The 19,955-nt window shown below is 38.2% G+C and overlaps 1 protein-coding gene across 5 annotated transcripts in view; it reads right to left on the reverse strand.

Annotated features, from left to right (window-relative positions):
* HYCC2 (hyccin PI4KA lipid kinase complex subunit 2) overlaps positions 1–19,955 on the reverse strand; it is a 95,649-nt gene that overhangs the window by 64,267 nt on the left and 11,427 nt on the right. For all 5 annotated transcript variants that reach the window (XM_077830314.1, XM_077830313.1, XM_077830312.1 and 2 more), the window contains exon 3: positions 426–540. The gene's annotated coding sequence lies outside the window, so the exon portion shown is untranslated. The remainder of the gene's footprint in view (positions 1–425; positions 541–19,955) is intronic.

The raw sequence follows: 19,955 nt of genomic DNA on the forward strand, positions 1-19,955 counted from the left end.
GTAAGCACTGCACCGGCCACTAAGTAGTTATATGATCACGCCCTGTGAATATACACTCTTCATGGCAAGGATCTGTCTTAAGTGTTTCTTAAGCATGCAGTACTTTTTGGGTACTTAAACAGTGGTAGTAATAGTAACAACAGTAGATTTACTTGAATTTAAGAAGTACCTGTTCTAGTAGCGTTTCTGCATTAAATACTATCAATAATAGAAGATAACTAAATAAAGCGAGCTTTGAAAACAAAAATATCAAAGAATGTCATTCGCAAGTAGATTTTGGAAGCCAGTGATTAGCAGTCATAATTTGCATGACACCTCAATACGGTTATTTAAAGACACTACAGGAAACCCAAGAGGAGAAGTTACTAAAAAGTCATTTTTCTGTTTGTCATGATTGTTATAACATGTGCCATGTCCAACTTTACCTCTGTTTTAAGAAGTCAGTTCTCTAAAGAAGGAGGAGGAGGAGGAGGAGGAGGAGGAATGCAGCAGTCTTCCAGTCTGGAATGCATTTGTCAAGCTTTAAAATATTCCTCAGTTCTGTGAAAGATGAAAATAGAAAATCTGAGATAATCAAAACAAAGACACAAGACAGACTTCGGTAAACTACACACTATACTTAATTAATTTTTCTGCATTATAGACAAACTGCAGAAATTACCAGCTAAAAAGCATTACCCAATCTACTAAAACACATCCACTCCACCAACAAAAAAAAATCTGTAACAAATAAAACAACTTAAACAGTGTTTTACCCTGAAAACGGAAGAGAACCAGAGATTATGTGAAATTTACTAGAGACTTTGTAACAGAATTTATACGGAAGGTGTTCAGATGCTGTAGTGACTGGCAGCAGTATAAAACACAAAGATAGAAAGAACACTAAAAATGAAATTTGATAATAATGAACAGTACATATAAAAATACCCATCAGACACACTTATTAAAAGGAAATTAGTATTTTTGTAAGATTAAGCACAATCAATACCGTGAATCTTCAGAACATAAAAATCAGAAGATCCAAACCATAAGCGCAGCATATCTTAAAAAGTGTTCCTTCTTCCATCACAAGCATTTTGTTCTGATCTATATTTACTACAAGGTTAAAAGTTTCAAAATCACGGCAGGGAAAACTCCACTGTGGAGAAAAGTCAGTACACTTGCCAATATAATGTAGGAGCCATTAGCTAGGGACTTACATTGCAAATAAAGATGTTGTACACCTCAGATCACTTCAGGATCACTGAAGTCCGAAGACTGCACCTTCTTGTCAGTATATTTTAATGACTTCAGTATAGTTTAAGAGTACCTTGGATTCACTGAGCACTTTCAGTTGTACATTCAATATTATGGGGCTCTTTCACGCTGACGTATGCGCACAATTGAGCCAACCCTAGGTGGACTAGTGAGAATAACTGAAATCCTATTGTGTGTTTCCAAATTGTATGGAATATTGGTCTGTTCCATTCTATACTGTTTAAGTTACTACCTTGTTCAATACAAACAGTTAGTAAAAGGTCCCTTTCGCTCAATATTGGTAAAGCACATATTAAGCAGAACACCAGCTCACATTAGGCTAAATTTCAACTGTTAGCCTTTGCAACAAGTAGAAATAGGGTGAACTTAAAGGGACAGTATGAATTTTCTGAACTCAAACATTTTCATGCAATTCCTTACAGGAACCTTTAAGTAATATCCGATTATTTTTAAAATTCCTTTTAAAAAAGGGAAGGCTCTTCTCCCATGTTGATATTCATATGGTCTCTTCAAGCACGTAAAAAATGACTATCCAAGTGGAACAGTGAAACCAACTACATGTAGACTGCTGTCAAATGCACAAAACAGATAGAAAAACAGAGAAAAATATTTTTCCACTCTTTCAGCTTTAGTAATATCACTTGTTAATTGAGCTCTAAAACAATTTTTTCAGAGAGAAATGTTAGTATTTCAAGTGGATGTTCTCCCTTTCATTCATCGTAGCCAAGAACCCTATAAACTTCCATGTTTTAGAATGGTTGTCATTAGGCAGACCGCAGGCCAAATACGGACCACCAGATGCTTTTGAACGGACCCCAACATCTTTTTATTTATTTATTTTATTATTTTCTCCGGAGTCTGCTCCTTGACTATACTTGAACCACAAAATTTGGACATTGACAAAAAAATAATTGACTAACCCGGTTTTAGAATGTGTTAAAACATTCTTTGGTTCTGAACTTGAAATATGACCTACGTGAGAGGACTTATGTCCATGCAGAGCCCCACTAAAAATCAGTGGGACTTTGCATAGGCATATGGGTCTCCCTGCATGGTGCTAATTGCAGGATCACGACGAAATAAGTTAATATTTCTCATCATTTATCTGTACTACACAGCACCCAGTCAAATTTAAGAAAAATATCTGCAGGTTTTCTGGAATTATTAATTGTCTTAGTAGGACTACTTTTAAAGTAATTAAATCACTATAATTTCATTAAATAACCTCACAGAAGACACACAGGTGAAAAAAAACAGCACAAGGATTCCTCCACATACAGAAAAGCAACAAATCACTGTATTTGAAACAAGATTGATACAGTATTTGCTTCTATCCGCTCCTACACAATGACTCCTCTTTCCATCCTGTCTTCAAACAATTACTGTAGATTGAAGGATTTTGCTAAGATTTTGAACAAGTGGTCACAGTATACAAACACCACACACCAGGTGAGCCCAAAAAGGTAAGGCCAGTTCTGCAGTAAGTGCAAATGTGGTTATTTCTTTGGAGAAACCTAGCGTAAAGGATGTAGAAATATGCTTTATAAAACAGTCTCCAACAACCACTGGTCTATATGAAGCAATGGCAGGGTTCCAGTAGGAAGACAAAATGTACATTTTATAACACTGGGCTAAGCACTGAATGTTGCTATATATTTTAAACAACAAAAGCTCTTTGCCCTCTAGCTCTGAAATTCAGAACAAATCTGCAGTAAGAACACAAAGAAAGCTGACTTCTGTTGAAACACGGAGACTTAGAAACCTACCAGCAGAAACATATATCAGACCCATTGTTACTCCTGTTAAACGTATAGTGGAGGTGCAGTGTATGGAAATGGGAGGACAGTACTACAGACGTAGTGACACAAATTAATGAGCGTGAAGAACCAGCGGCTCTCTCCAAGTCAGAGTTTACCCTTACATATGAACAAACCTGCTGCACTAAGAAAATATCCCAATAGTTGAAAAAGATAGCCATTCAGAAGCTTCAGTCTCATTTTAGAAAAGTCCTAATGTTCCCAATGCAAAAGGACAGAAACGCAGAGCGTTCCAATGGCACAATCATTAACTTATTTCAGAAATTTTCTGCCCAACCAGCAGTCAGGAGTTAAGTTACACAGCAACAGAATAGTCAATAGAACACTGTAGCTATAATTTGTAACAAAGAGCATACTGCAACTGCCCGAATTGTGTACACATAATCTTTGGTCCCCACACACCCAGCAGAAACAACATCACCCACAGCATAAAGATTGAGTCCATTGTTTATTAAGTACTTCCTCTTGGCAGCTTATGAAATACTCTATTGAGTACTGCAACACTAACAGTTTTTCCAAAAACTGGTCAATTTATGAAACTTTAAAAAAATTAAGCCAGATTTAAATGTTACACGAGCTGCTCCCTGCAAAATGGTTAAATTATAAGGAGCATCAAACAAATACAATCTTCCTCTGCACGTTTTTTAAAATGTTATCAGAAAAAGTACCCAATGTACAACACATACACTTTTGGCATGTAACAGATTGTGTTTTTCAGTTTTAAGTTAAAACTGATGAAAGCTAAAAGCAAAAACTAAAACATAGTTGGGTTGTTTGTTTTTGTAAACATACACCAAAAACACAAAACTTTTAAATAGAAGTCTAAAGGTTCCTCATGCTCATTCATTTCTGGAGGCAAGAGTTTGCAGTGCGTTCTGGTTTTATTTTTTTCGGAAGGGGAGTAGTGTGGGAACCAACAAGTTTTACTAGTAAAAATGAGCAATAATTTCCATAAAATTAAAACATCAGAAGTCAGAAAATAAACTATTCATGAAAAACAATCAAAAGGATAACTGATTTCTATGTTCTTATTTAAACTACTGTCTCAGGTCTTCACTTAATCTTACCCCAAAGATGTTAGTTTGTGGATAAAAATCCACATTTAAGTTTCATATATTGGATCTAAAAGGTAGGTTAAAGAAAGAAAGAGAGGGAGAAAGAAAATAAAAAGGTTTATAGAACATTTTTATAGAAGAGCTGTTTTTTATTCAGTCTTTTCTACTATATGATCTACCTCCCTGTCTACTGAACAAAACTTCCACATGCTGACATACTTGTTTGATTACATCAGTACAACTGCTTGTTTTGACACTTCCAGGATATACTTAAGAGGGTGTATGTTATCAGGCCACCAATGGGTACATGTGTCCAAATACAAGCACTATGTAGGATGAAGACTGACAAAATAGCCTGTTTGTATGCTCACCTGGCATCCCACCTATAGAATAAAAAGGTAAATACAAACTATTTTTCCAATGCAATCATGTCTTGCATTTTGTGAACATTTTTTAAAATGCCAAGACTATCAGTTATCATCATTAAAAGGTTCATGTATTAGTTTCTACAGATTACAAAGTGGTATTAATTAAGCATGGTCACAATTTATATGACTTTATACACACATTCTCTCTCTCTCTGGTCCTCATTTAGTCATTTTTATGTAACAATGTTGCGGACTGTTAGATAGCTGATGTATCCCACCCCCACAGATGGCTATGTTCAGCAGTGGGTGAAGTGTTCCAGGTTTTTATTTTATTAGCTAACATACACATATACACAGAATTTTCAAAGTGCTTTAGATCTGTCAGAATTAAAAACAGATACCTAAATGTAAAAGGGTAGAATACTATTTCTCCATTTCATATCCTAGACCAGAACATAAGATAACTGGAGTAAAAAATTAACTAAGGCTCCCAGATAAAAAAAATCTTTTTAGACAGTTGCATCCAAACTTGAACTTTGCTAAAAAAAACATATATATATATATATATATATATATATAGGTTTTTTTACATTATAAGGAAAAACGAAATCCATGCACTCACTATACATTGTAAAATACATACTATTTCATCTAATACTGGATATTTCTAAATTACAGAATAACTGTAGAAAAAATTGTATTAATTTCAGAAAACATCACTATTCTTAATTCCAACAGCATGCCACTCACACTTTGAGATACCAAAAAGTGGTACACAACTATTTTTTAAAGGATTTATATAGTGAGGAGAAGTCGTTATTACCTGTCAGCCCCAGCCATCTGGGCAAGAGGGGGATTGATACATTTTCCAGTTTAGGATAAACTGAATATACAGTACATGGCCAAAGCTTTTTTTTTTTTTTTTTTTTTTTTTAAAAAAAAAATAAAGTCCTCTTCACCAAACATACCTGTACAGAAAGGGTTCATTAAGATGGCAGTCTAATGTAACCTCTGCTACAGCCCTGGGTAGCAATAACTGAGCACATCTTTTTAAATTTATTTTGAATTTTTTACATCCTAACCATACACAATTTTCAAACAACAATGGATAACAAAAAAACAATTTTGGTCTTTTATTTAAAATCTCCCCACATATTTGAATCTACCTCTGTAAATCTCTCTCTTCTATGTTACCCGCTACTTCCGAGCTACAAAGTGGGACCTTTAATGCCCTACTAACATAGGAAAGGAATATAGTATAGACAGAAAGCCAAACAGTCTACAAAACATGTTGTGGGATCCAAGTTAGAACACCTGAAGTGCAGGGCAGGGGATCCTACTACTCTGTCCCCACTCTAGGAGTATAACCTAAGCACCTAAAGAAAAGATGAAAGGGTTAAAGACTGGGAGTGAGAAGCTGGCAGGCTGAACATAGGATCGCCTAAAGATTCTAAGGGAGAGGGGACCGGGAGAGGTCCCACAATCTAGCCCTTCTCTCCACAGTTATTTAATATAAAGAAGTCTCTGACGACTCCATTCCATCACCTTACACCCAAGAAGCCTGCCCTTTCAAACCATATCAATATCAGCTCAGTAGCTCCTTCTCTGATCCAATCAAATAAAGGCATCCCCAACTTTTCCCTCCCCATAGCACTTAGGAACACACATGCACACCTCCAATGTACAAAAAAAGAGGCCTCTTTTTGGCCTATCTGTACCTTCTCCCCAAGTCATTTACTGAGCCCCACTGCATCAATTTTGAAAAAGCACACATCCACCCTGGCCAAGAATTACCCCCACTGAAGCATGATATAGGTAAGAAATTCTCTATCTTGCAGTTCATATGCTGGATGCTGCAAAACATTTTCCAGCTTTCTTAATCCACTTCCTGCTTGTAACGGGGTCCTTTCACTACATCATCATAAATCCAGGAGAGATATCTCTTTGCAAACAAGTAGTGGAGATTTACAACAAACATTAAAAAACACTGCAAGACCAAGACTGGTATTTTTCTTTCCACTGAGGCTCACACATTTTTAAAATAAGCAATAAAAGGTTAAAAACAACTCTCAATATATTTTGAGAAACGTTTTGCTGTGTGGACTTTTATTAACCAAATTACCAAAATATTCATCATGCCAAAATAATCTACACCCAGTTCTTAAAAATACTTTAAATAAAATACTCTAAGGCTAAAAATGTAAAACAGAAAGGCTTGAGTTAGGAACCCAGTAGCTGCTCACACCTCAAAGAACTGTTACCTCACATAAGCTATTCACTTAACTACTGTGAAGAGTCCATGCAACGCTTTAGAACATTTCTCTCAAAACCAAAATTAATTTATTGTTAATACATAGACAGAGTATTGTGGATCTATAATAAAGTAATTTAAAAATAATTACCTTGCTTGGTGCATTTACGCTAACTCTACAGCTTTACCGTATTCTGCTCCTAACTCGATATAGTACCACTGCCACTAGGACTTTAGTAAAACAGAATCCTCTCCTCCACCCCCTAAACAAACAGCAATCTAACCAGGATTTCAGGGAATACTGAAAAACACTCTACAAAGATGACCACGAAAATAGAGATTTTTGTGAAAACGGGTTAATAGTTTACTCAGTCCGGCCTTCACAAGATGGCAGCTGCTACCACTGCAACTTAATGTCCACTGGGAGGCCAGCTAATAGCTCTTTCTTAGACTTTCACTTTCCACAGTAAATTCAAGGGGATAATTAATGAAATTTTTAAGTGAATAACTTTTCATTAAAGATGTCAGCCTATGTGACCTCCATATTAAAGGGATAACCCATAGGGAACAAGTGGCCAGCCCCTCTGAAGAGGGAAGGAGCCAAAAAGAACCACAAGAAGTCCCATAATTGAGGGTTGGAGACTAAATTCCTTGATTTACCTTTAGAGCAGGTAGAGCACAGGCAGTGGCTGTTACGTTTCTCCACAATGTCACAACCTTCACCGACAACCTGCTGAAAAGATGGCAAGGTAGTAGTTCCATTTTTATATGTCCATTTAATTTTTGGCCTCTCTGCTGAGAGGGCAACATGGCATCAGCCAGCGACAACTGTGATAGTGATTGTGCAATGTCGACACTTACCCACAAACCCCAAATTAATTTTCAACATCTCCAAAAATTATCGTCATTAGATTGCACTACTTAGTTATTCCTAACCTAGCCACTTCTAAACTCAGTGATGAAATGTTCTTTATCTAATTACTAACTCCGGAGACTTCCAGTCATCCTAATTATTTAAGTATAACAGGTAAGAGAATTGGTCTGAAATCAACAAGATGTAATTTAATAAAGTGTAAAGTACTTTACTTAGGAAAGAAAAATCTTATGCACAACTACAAAGTGGGGAATAAATGACTAGGCAGTTGCACTGCTGAAAAGGATTTGGGAGTTACAGTGGATCACAAATTGAACAAGAGTCAACGATGTGATAAAGCTGTGAAAAAGGCTAATGTCATTCTGGGGTGTACTAACAGGAGTGTCATAAGACATGGGAGGCTATTGCCTTGCTCTGCTCAGCACTGGAAAGGCCTCAGCTGGCTTAGCGTGTCCAAGGCTGGATGCCACACTTTAGGAAAGACACTGACAGATTGGAAACCGTCCAGAGGAGAGTAACAAAAATGATAAAAGGTTTAGAAAACTTGACCTATGAAGAAACATAAAAACAACTGAGCCTGTTTAGTCTTGAGAAAAGGGGGAACTTGATAACAGTCTTCAAATATATTAAGGCCTGTTATAAAGAGGACTGTGATCAGTTGTTCTACATGTCCACTGAAGGCAGGACAAGTAGTAATGGGCTTCATCTGCAGCAAGGGAGATTTAGGTTAGATGTTGGGAAAAGCTTTCCCACTATAAGGGTAGTTAAGCTCTGGAATAGGCTTGCATGGGAAGCTATGGAATCCCCATCACTGGAGGTCTTTAAAACAGGGTGGACACACACAGTCCGGAATGGTGTAGGTTCAGTCAGCCCTGCCTCAGCACACGGGCTGGACTATCTCACCTCTTGAGCCCTTCCAGCCATACATTTCCATGATTCTATAACAGCAACTGCATCTACCACATCAATAAGTTTTGGAACAAACTGGTGAAATGTAGTCATCAATAATGACTACCCCTAGAAAATGTGCATATCAATCAGTGACAATGAAGATAATGACTGAAAAAGTGCAGAAAATTGTTTCCATTCCACACATGCAATTTCCTTGTTTTAAAAACACAAAATCCTATTCTATATAAAATCCTCCTCTATTTGCTTGCCAGAAATAAGTCCCCACTTTCAAGAAGTCATTTCTAACAGCAGACAATGTTCATTATATTCTTCCAAAACCTTAGATACAGCTTATTAAGATCATTCACACAACAGGTACAGATCAAACACTCCATTAATAAACCCTCTAAGAACCTATCAACTTCTGTCTTCCACAATAAAACAGCAATACAGACAACAAGGGTCCAGTCAACTCCTCTAGCTACAGAACATGACTATCATTTAAACTTTCATCAGAATGAAAATATATTGCACAAAAAATCTGAGAACAGCAGAGACATGCAACATATGGCTCCATGTCCTACCAACTTTCTCTATCATAGACCTACAATGGTATCGACCAGCCAACACTTAAATCACTACCCAACAGAGCAGAACTATCTGTTAACACACTAACGACTAATTCTGAATCACAAGCGCGAAGAGCACTTGCAGGGCTCATTCTTAGGGGGAAGTCAATTGACCATCAGAGAGCAACACTGGCTGACAATTAAGGAGAGAGGACCATTTCTGCTTTTTTAGATACAGGACTGTTATGCTGGTGTGCAACAGAGGGGAGAAGTTACATGAAGAGACATGACCTTCAAGACAATGAATCCAACTTAGACTGTTACTAGAGTTCATGATCCATGCAGTGGAGTTTAGACTTCTAGTTGTGTGCTAGGGAACCATCGTCAGATGTGATTGCACAGCAAACCTAAAATCCAGGAATTTCAAATTAATGTGTAACTGACAAAAACTAAGCCAGAAGTCTGGCAAGGAACTGCTCATCAAAGGCTGTATTTAGTTATATATCAACATGTTTTAATGATTATATCAACCAATGAGAATGCAAATTTCTTTACAAAGTAACTGAAGTACAAATAGAGAAGTTGATTCAAATTGATTATTTAAATAGTGGCTTTCCCTTTGGTGATTTAAATCAACGAATTCTGCTTTCTCCTTTTAACAGAAGATACACTCTCCTCTGTTTCGGACATTAGTCAGATTTAAACACATGTTCAGGCAAATGCTGAATAGATATATAATAGACATATGTTTCATCTAATAAACTTCGATGCTGAAGGTCTTTATGACTAATCTCCAGACCCTATAAACTCTGTCAAATAAGGCCCTGTCTACAATAAAATAAATATGTTAAAAACACATTTGTGAAACATGGTTGTAGCCCAAACATGCTAGAATATGGTTGTTCCTTGTCGATTAGGACAGAGGAGGCAAAGTGTATAACCATGTTACAGAACCTTGTTTTAACCGCAGGGACAGCTGCAGCTGGTTACTGTCAAGGATTGCTGGAATGGGAAAACTATAGGTAAAAGCCTGGCTCAACTGAAGTCAATGACAACATTCCCATTGACTTCAGTGGGGCTTCACTTTCAACCAATGAGTTCAATCCGTGTCCAAAAGAGTCAAATCACTTTCACCCCTGCCCGAAAAGGAGAAGGGAAGAAGAGATGCAGCCCATCTCCCATTCCAAACAAGCTCTACCTCATCCTGAGTGTTAAACACACAAACTACCTCCTGTGCCTTCTTGGGTGCCACAAGGCTCAGCTGCCAAACTCTCCATCTTTCTTCAAGTAATACAATGAAGTTACGCTTTGTAGATACAAAATTCTAGCAGCATGCTGAAAACAGAAAATGTAAGGCCATCTGAAAAACATTCCAAAATTGAAACGTGTATTGAATTCAGTGCAAAAATGTATTAAGCAGATAATATGCATTTTCCTATTTAAATCAATAAAACCCTCATTTTAAGATTAGCTGAAGCTTCTGCAGAACTTCCAGTTTACCACACTTCAGCAATGCAGAGCTACAGGGAGCCTTATCAGAGAAGCTAGGTCCAGCTGGTTCCTGGGGGCCAAAGGACTTGGGTAAAATGGAGAAATACCTCGCTCACTTGCAGCAAAACTCCCATTTTTAAACAGCTTATACAAAGAACAAAAGACGGTAGTTTTAAATGCTCTGGGGGGAAAAAAATCAAAATATTCTCCTTGGAGCAGCTCTGGATTTGAAAAAATACATTTCTACGTTCTATTTAACAGATTCTGGAAGCAGCAGTATAACAAAAGAGAACTGTTATACAACCTTTAATACAGCAACACACAAGACATCATATGAAACATCATTATTCCATTACAATAACAAACTATATGTGTACTGTTTAAAAAGTGTATCTTAAGAGCAGATATTCGCTCACCTCATACATGCTTCCAGTACCAGTTTCCTTAGAAACAACGTCATGCAGTCATCCTACTTCAAATCTGAAACATTCTCTCTCTCTCTCTCATCAGCTCCAGTGTGATAACCCATCCTACGCTAAACACAATTCAATCTCTCTTTCCCTCTCCCATGAGCTCCTATGTAATAACTCTTTCGATGCTAAACAGACATAGGACACTGTGTCCCATAAATCAGCTCATGTGTGATGATAACCCATCCTGAAACCTATATCCACAATACCCATGTTTGTGCAATACACTTACCACATACCAGCACCTTCCCTCCAAACAGCCTCTCAAATTGTATGTAGTCTAATAGATTTGTTCTAAACCAAACCTGAGAGATACACAGGCTCTGCTTACGAAATAAACTAGATCTTTAATAATCCAAATTAAATATACACTGAAATATAGCATGAGAAAGTAAACAACAAAACTGACTATACCAAACCACAAATGAGGGCCGTTCAGTACTGAGTCCACAGACAAAAGCTTAAGCAAGTGCTAAAAAGGAACAGACATTAACAAAAGAATAAAATATAATGGAATAGATTTATAGAAGAATGAGTAAACCAGAGAAAACAGAGTGCAGCTGCCTATGGTGAGAAGGTAAATAATCACGACCATTGCTGCAGAGAAGAGAAATTTATGCAGGAACAAATAGTTCTAGGAAATATGAATTCTGAATTTTAAACAGCTTCCTCTTTTTCACACTTACCATCTCTCACTTGATCCAAATCAATGTCTATTATATCATGGAAATAACTCATCTTCAAAAATGAAGTGCTTATCAATTTTAGACCATTAAAACTTCAAGATATATTTTTGGCTGCAAAATCTGCAACCAATTGCAATCCATCCAAACTGGAATTTAGGTTAGATACTTAGGACTTAAATTACTTGTTCCTCTAGGTTTGCCTGAGCACTCCCCAAAAATGCCGCTGAAGGTTTCTCTGCTGTTACCTGTTGAGTGCTGGAAGCTAATGAAATCTCTCCTTCTAATCTTACCAACTTCTAGTTGAAAAAGGTTTCTCTTCAAAAAAATAGAGGGTAACTAAGAGGGTAACTAAGCTGACTGTTTCAATGGCTTTTCTTAGATCTCCTTAAAAGGAAATGTTGGATATTTCTGATTCAACTCTGTTTCAACCAAAGCTATACCACAACATATATCACATAAAAAAAGCCTACATTAAAGGAATATTAAGGTTGCAAAGCCAAGAACTCAAAAGTTAGAAAATGTCACATTTAAGGTTGCCTATGCATTATGTTACAGTCTTCAGTTATATGATTACATACCATTTTGTCCATAGGATTCCGGCCTCATTCAGTGCAAAGATGGAGCATGCTCAGGGAATGAACCAGAGATATGCAGTTAATGAGGCTGTTTCATTTTTTTAATGTAATTTACTAGTTTTTTTAAAAAGCAAACTGAAAAAGAACAAAAGAAATACCATCATGTGTAACCATATTGACCCCCCACATGGGTCATCAGCAGGGTTGGAACTTTTAGGTCTACAATATAGACCTCTGTCACTTAAACTAAGGGGGTAACTGTTAGCAACAACAAGTTGTCGTTCTCTGTGTGGACCAGCATTTGGGGGGAAATGACATTTTTTTCCAGTGGCTTTCACAGATATTTGCTGACAACAGAGGAATGTTAAGACTCAGGAATCCAGGTTTCATTTCCAGATTCTGGAGGACATGGGCTTCAGTGGATACAGGCCCTTCTTCCCATCTTTGCCAAACTATCCCAAGCTCCTCATGCCCCTGCATTCCACAGCGCCTTGGCACCAGCTGTGAGAGCACTCAGAGCACAGGAGAGTCTCCTGCTCTCAATTTCTGTTGCTGGCATCACAGCAGCCAGAGGAACAACTACACGGAAAGTTCTGGTCAGCCATAAAGTTCTGGGATGGAGCGTATATAGGGTGACCAGTTGCCCCACTATTATCAGGACCATCTGGATATTAGGGGCTTTGTCTTATATAGGACCCTATCACCCCGGCATAGGACCCCTATTATCCCCAACCCTATCCCTATTTTTCACACTTGCTATCTGGTCAGCCTAAGCATACTCTCAGTCATTCTGTGGGGATGGTGCGTGCAGTTTGGTCAATATGCAGGACTAGGTGAGGATGGAGCATCCTCAGTGCAGACCATCTTCAGAGAATGCTGCCGCCAAACAAGCCTCTACTAAGCTTATGCAAACTGTGATTTTTGGCTAAATTTGGGCAGATTTTCACAGGGACAGCAAAAGGCAGATCCCTTATATTAGGTTTCAGAGTAACAGCCATGCTAGTCTGTATTCGCAGAAAGAAAAGGAGTACTTGTGGCACCTTAGAGACTAACCAATTTATCTGAGCATGAGCTTTCGTGAGCTACAGCTCACTTCATCGGATGCATACTGGGTGACCCTTGCCAAATTTTACATTAATAGTCCAAAGCATAGAGGCACTAGAGCTTCTCAATGAAGCATTTGTAATTTTTTTTTTTAACATGGGCAAAACAACAGATTTTCCCCAATTTAATTTTTGAAAATGGCTAACCCAGCTTTGCTGAAACAGACAGAAAGACAGATTAGACTGACGCAGATACCCAGCATGGAACATTTCCGCCTGAATCGCTGCAATCTGGCAAAGTTATAAGAAACTGAAAACAGTGTCTTATAAAGTAAAGAGTTAGGCAACCTTAATGATAGGTGCTGTTAGTAACACCTCCTAGAAAATCCTTAGTTCAGTAAAATACACAAAACCTATGGCACTTAAAGAGTTTTCAGAGTTTAAAACAAATTACAATACCTATTAATTGTGGGTAGCATTAAAGCCATTGTTCTTTTGTCAGGAATGAGAACCATAAAAACACAAAAAATCAAGTATATACAAAACAAAATAAGAACACCTTAGATCACACTCAGAAGCCTGTTGGGCTTTGACTCTGATAGAGCCAATTCCACTAGCCCTGAACTGAGAAAGGCCTATGAGCAGCTATAGCATTTTTAGCCCCAAGAACCAATAGCAAGATCCTCCCAGCTGATCTTAACTATCATAACAGGGATGAAAGAACTCTCTCACAGCACAGAAAATTCAGATCTTTTAAAATTATCCCCAATATTCTGAAGAACACCTAGAAGTGGACAGCAAGTGACTACAAAGACCATGAAGCAAAGTTGTTCTGTGTTCACAGCATCTTGCCACACTCAGGAGGCAAGCAACGGTATTTTGCACCAGCAGGTAAACTTCAAATATAACCTAAAAGAGAACAAATACAGTATATCCTGGAGGTTGACCTATTTCAGGGTCCATATTAAAGAATAAAATGGTCACAGACTTAGGAACACAGGAGTGGAGGAACTGTCATCTTCTGGGTCACTAAGTCCCATCCTCTGTCATAGCAGACAATCCAGATAGAAGACAGAAATCAAGAGAGAGACAGAGAAAGCTGGAAAGAGTGAGAGTGAAAGAGTAAAGAAGGAACGATAAAAGAAAGATGAAGTAAAGTTAAGAAGATCTAAAGACCTTAAAGGAGGAATGGTCTCATTCACCAGACCCCCAAAGATGCAGGTTAGAGAGCAATAGATGAAAAGAAAAGGGCTCCTATCATGACAAACAACCCACTGCCTGCTATTGCACTTAGCAAGTGCATTTTTCCTCCATCTCCCCACCTCTCCTTCCAGCTAGCTGTAGGGTGATTAAGAGTTCTATAAACCACAGCAGCTTAGAATCTAGACAATTTAGATTGAGGTATCCTTGTATAGAAGTGTTTTATGGCATTTTTTCAGAAAGATTAATTTATTCTAGAAAAACTAAGAAAAATGAACAGGGAAAGCAATAGTCTCAAAGAGCATTTAACAGTGAGCTTTGTTGATGGATAAATATAAACAAAGTTAGAATTCAAACTGCAGTTTCACTGGGAAATAGTCAAATTGGAAAGCATTCTCTTTTCCCTCACATAATTCCAATGCACCATCATCAAATCTAGACACTAACTCTTTTACAACAGCTTTTCAACGGTTCTATGTGTGTATGTAAGGGGGGGAAGAGTAATTACTGCAGAGAAACTACTGAAGTGAAAAGAAAAATTTAAAAATCTGTTTTTTGTTTCAACTATTGTATAAAAACATTGAGATTGGCCTGAGCTCATTTTAAAAAAATCAGAATTTCTGTATGTGGGGAGTAATAATTCTCCAAGAGCACCTGACCACATTAGCTCTGTGCAATGCCTCCTTGAGTGAAACATGATCATCCATAGGTCCAGAAGAACCACCTTTAAAATTTATTACCCATATGTTTCCGTCTACTGACTAAGGTGTCTAACCCTGCTCATGAGTAACTTTATGCTCAGGAGTAACCCTACTAACTTCAGTTGGATGGCTCCTGGGTGTAAAGTTACATGTGTATTTGCAGGATCCAGTCCTATATGAAAAAAATGAAAGAAGATCATGTTTCTCAAAAAAGACCTATGCATTTTAAACACTGTACACGATGAAAAGCCTATGTGAAATACTGAAAATAAAGTTTTCAAATTAAAATTAGTACTTCCTGGCGTACCAGCTGGCAGTACCTGCCACCTTGCTGTAAAATAAATTGTGCCACTATCCATAAAACATTACAGTGAAAAACTAAACCAGTTCCTCTCTTGTTTTAATACCAGTTTAATTATTAAACTTCACTGTTGAATAGTTAGACACCAGGTGTATTGTTCGAAGTGTACAGTTATTCTTTTGAGGTTAAATCAATATTAGAACAGGATGGAAACTGGCCAGTTGTAGAATGGGAAAAACCTAACCAGTTAATATTTTAAAGCAAAGTGGTCAATTTCACACAGTTTTTCTTAGTGAGAAGTAGGTTTTTAATATACGCATTTTGTAACTCAGTAAAACATGCAATTTTCTTTTTAGTGGCCTATTTAAAGACTCAATATTAGCTCAATATTAATCAGTTCCCAAAATATTAACTAACTGGGTCCTTTATCTACCCAATTAAGTAAGAGAAAGCCAATTGCGCTCAATTTTTCTTAGGTATAGATGCAGACATAGAAAAACGTACACAGATATTGTGGGTCAAATTCACCATTAGTCTAAGCAGGTACTGTTCTAATGGCTTCAACAGAGTTGCACCCACTTGTGCTCGTGTTTAATTTGACACAGGAGTAGTGGGCAAAAATAATTAACAATAGATTACTATTTGTTTTCTTGAGTTTGGAATAATCAAGTAAGTTTTCTAACAGTGGACTGAATGAACGGCCTTAAAAAAGTGTTATAGGTCATCCCAAACAATCTACAAATCAGTAGCAATGGGATTTTTCTTCTCCATTCACCATCGTACACTTTGAAGGCAAGAGTCTGAAGTTCTATAACTAGTAGGCCCAATCACTAATAAAATGCACATTTGTAGAGTTAACAAATAGATGTGTATGCAGCTTTGGAAGCCCATACTAAACAATACACCTATCTTTCACAGTGCCCTCCCCTCCACCCAAATTTAATGGGGGAGTGGAACCTACTAAATGTGCTCAATTTACAATGCTCAACTTTGTAAAATAAAATCATATTATTTCAAAACAAAGCAAAGGCACAAATCCTTAATGTCCTCGTTATCAAGACTCTATACCAAGTTTCAATGTTGAAACTTTATCCATTTTTGACACAGCCCTGTTCACATGCATGTTTATAATTTTTTGAGCAGGAATCATAATGGCCCAAGAGGTGAATATTTCAGAAAGGTAAGAACATGTGAAAAAGAGTGTCACAACAAAGTGTTTTGCAGCCTTAGCCAACTTTTGGCAGCCTTAGCTAAAAGTTTTCCTTTCAGCAAATTTACTATATTATATCTACTTGAGATGGAAAAACAACTCCAGTTTTTCTATTCTGTCCTTTCTTCTAGCGAAATCATCCTCCTGTGTGTCTAGACAACGTTTCTGGCATTACACTTTCTCTATTAGTTCACACCCCAGTAATTCTTGTATCTTCTAGGGGCTGTCTGTTCTTTTCAAATGCCCTTAATAAGGGCTTTAAATCAAGGTCTGTGCCCCAGTTCACTTTGCCCGACCTTTTTTACTGTTTCATTGTCTTGCTTTCCTGTACAATTTGTGATGCTAGGACGCAGCTGTGTGTCATGAAGTAATAGCACAGAGTGGCTCTGGGATTTGGGGAGGCGAGGGGGAGGGAGAAGATTTTGGAGTTTTTTGAAGTGCAAAAATAGATTCATATTCTTTAATGTCCTTCACAGAATTTATTTCACACCACTCATCTTGGCAGTCTTTCAAAATCCCCCTGCTCTCAAAGGCAGAAAACCCATGGGAGACTGCTGTTGCGCATCTTGTGGACTTGTCCATCGCCAGCTAATTTTTGGAAAGATGTGGTTGATTACACATGTAAAGATTCCACTAAAAATGAGCACTTGTTTGTTCTATGTATTCAGAGAGACCATTCTGAACAAATACAAATACAGATGTGGAGACATAGTACTACTACTTTTAAACAACTATGAGGCAACACTTCCATTTAAGATAGCTGCAGAAAAGTCTCCTACTTTGACATGTTTATTAATGTTGAGTAGGCAACACAAGTTCGATAGCTATGTTAGATTTGTTGATTATAATCTCTCTGCTTTCATACTTTTTGCATATTTTACTTTTGCCTTTTTGCCACATCTGTCACCCACCAATTAGGGCATACATTTTACATGTCTGGCTGTAACTAGTATATCTATAACCGTACTTTGACCACTGGTGTTCTAGTCAGTAGTCTGCTTCATTTCAATAATTAAAATGGAGAAATAAGATTCTAACCTCACAGATGACATCTTATTCTCTTACTGCAAAAGGATTAATAGATGCCATAGATAGGATTTTATTTTCCATTACAGTCATCGGAGCACATACATGCTATATTCATGCACATTTACTAACGGCAAAACTTGCAGGGATTTTAGAAAGTTGCAAGAATTGACAAATTTCAATTAACAGATAAAAGATGAGCATCTCCAATGTACAGGAGCCTAGGAAAAATAAACATGAAGTACATTGCTAAGGGAGAATGCCTCAAGACTCCACAGAAGCAGCAATAAAATGATAATTACTGCTAAAACACTTGCAAAAAATAGGCAGAATAGGAAAATATTATATTTGCTCATTGGTAAGACATGCTCTGTTGAAGGTGTATCTGAAAAATGTCACAAAGCTGATGAGTTTCTTCAACCGAAATTATCACTAAATTCAAAGGGTCGTTTCCTGATTATTAATAGGAGAAAGTGAGTTGCTTACTGAGTGTCTGACCCTCCCCCCACACATACTTATGTCAGTGTCAAAATTCTTACTGGCTTCAATAGCAACAGGATTGCATCTCTGACTGCACAAAATTTACATGCAGCCACCTATATCTGAACTGATAGCAAATGCTGAAATTCTATTCCATTTAACCAAAAATCAGAGGCTTGACCTTAGACTGGGACAGAGAATAAGTCTGATTTTAAACCGTTGAGTAATTGCATCAGATAGCAGTCTCTGGCAAATTAGATTCATGATAGTGTGATCAGCAGAGAGAAAGGCTTGGCTAACCATCACACCCCCACAAACCTACTCAGGCCAAAAATGGCAAGGTTCCAGACAAACACTTCAGCATGACGACAAGGAGCAGTGCTCAAGAAGCTTTTCCACAGCAGTAGGTAAAGAACGGTTGGCAAGGATACCATGCCAAACAGGACATAACAGATCATTCAAAAGCTTTTGCAGTTTAGCTGAAAGCTTAATTCATTAGATCAACTATTAATATCCATTGAGACCCTCTTAACTAGTTTCTCCATACACATCTCAAAAAAATTCATTTTACTAAAGGATTAGACCAGGGGTCTCAAATACGCAGCCCGCATGCGGCCCACTGAGTTATTTCCTGCGGCCCCCCCATAGTCCCCCGACTCCACTGGCAGCCAAGCTCCCCTCCCTCCCCGCTCCCCCTCCTGTCCCCCTGCAGCTGTTTGGCGGTGCTTAGGACTTTCCGGGGGGGGGGGGGTAGGGGGGAGGGCGGAGCAGAAATGCAGAGCGCTCAGGGGAGGAAGCAGAGAAGGGGCAGGGCCGGGGCGGGGATTTGGGGAAGAGGATGGAATAGGGGCGGGGAAGAGGTGGGAAGAGATGGGGCAGGGGTGGGGCCTCATGGAAGGTGTGGAGTGGGGGCGAGGGCGGGGGAGGTTTTGAATCTTTGTATGTAAAGATTTCAGTGATGTGGCCCTCAGGCCATTGTACTAGTCCTCATGTGGCACTCGTGGTGACTTGAGTTTGAGATCCCTGGATTAGACGCTTGCTCCATTAAGTCCCAGTACTCTCTCTAAGGCTTGGTCTACACTACAGAGTTAGGTCGATGTAAGGCTCACAGCTTGGGCTGTCACCCCAGGGCGGATGGGGGGCACCAGCTGTGAGCACCACGCAGCTCTCAGTGCCCCACAATGCCCGACTTTAGTCAGTGCAAGCGCTCCAGGTGGGGACGTGCACCACCAGCAGAAGGAGGGTAGCGTGGACACCAACTGCCAACTGAATTACTGCTGTGGCTGTAAGTCAACCTAAATTAAGTCTACCTAATTTTGTAGTGTAGACAACCCCTTACAGAGGACTATCCAATGGTTCGGGAGGAAAAAAAATCGTAGTATATTTAGGTTTCAGAGTAGCAGCCGTGTTAGTCTGTATCTGCAAAAAGAAAAGGAGTACTTATGACACCTTAGAGACTAACAAATTTATTTGAGCATAAGCTTTCGTGAGCTACAGCTCACTTCATCAGATGCGTGCAGTGGAAAATACAGTGGGGAGATTTTATATACACAGACAACATCAAACAATGGGTGTTACCATACACACTATAATGAGAGTGATCAGGTAAGGTGAGCTATTACCAGTAGGAGAGAAAAAAAACCTTTTGTAGTGATAATCAAGGTGGGCCATTTCCAGCAGTTGACAAGAA

The sequence above is a fragment of the Eretmochelys imbricata genome, chromosome 11 (genome assembly GCF_965152235.1).
Source record: "Eretmochelys imbricata isolate rEreImb1 chromosome 11, rEreImb1.hap1, whole genome shotgun sequence".
NCBI lineage: Eukaryota > Metazoa > Chordata > Testudines > Cheloniidae > Eretmochelys > Eretmochelys imbricata.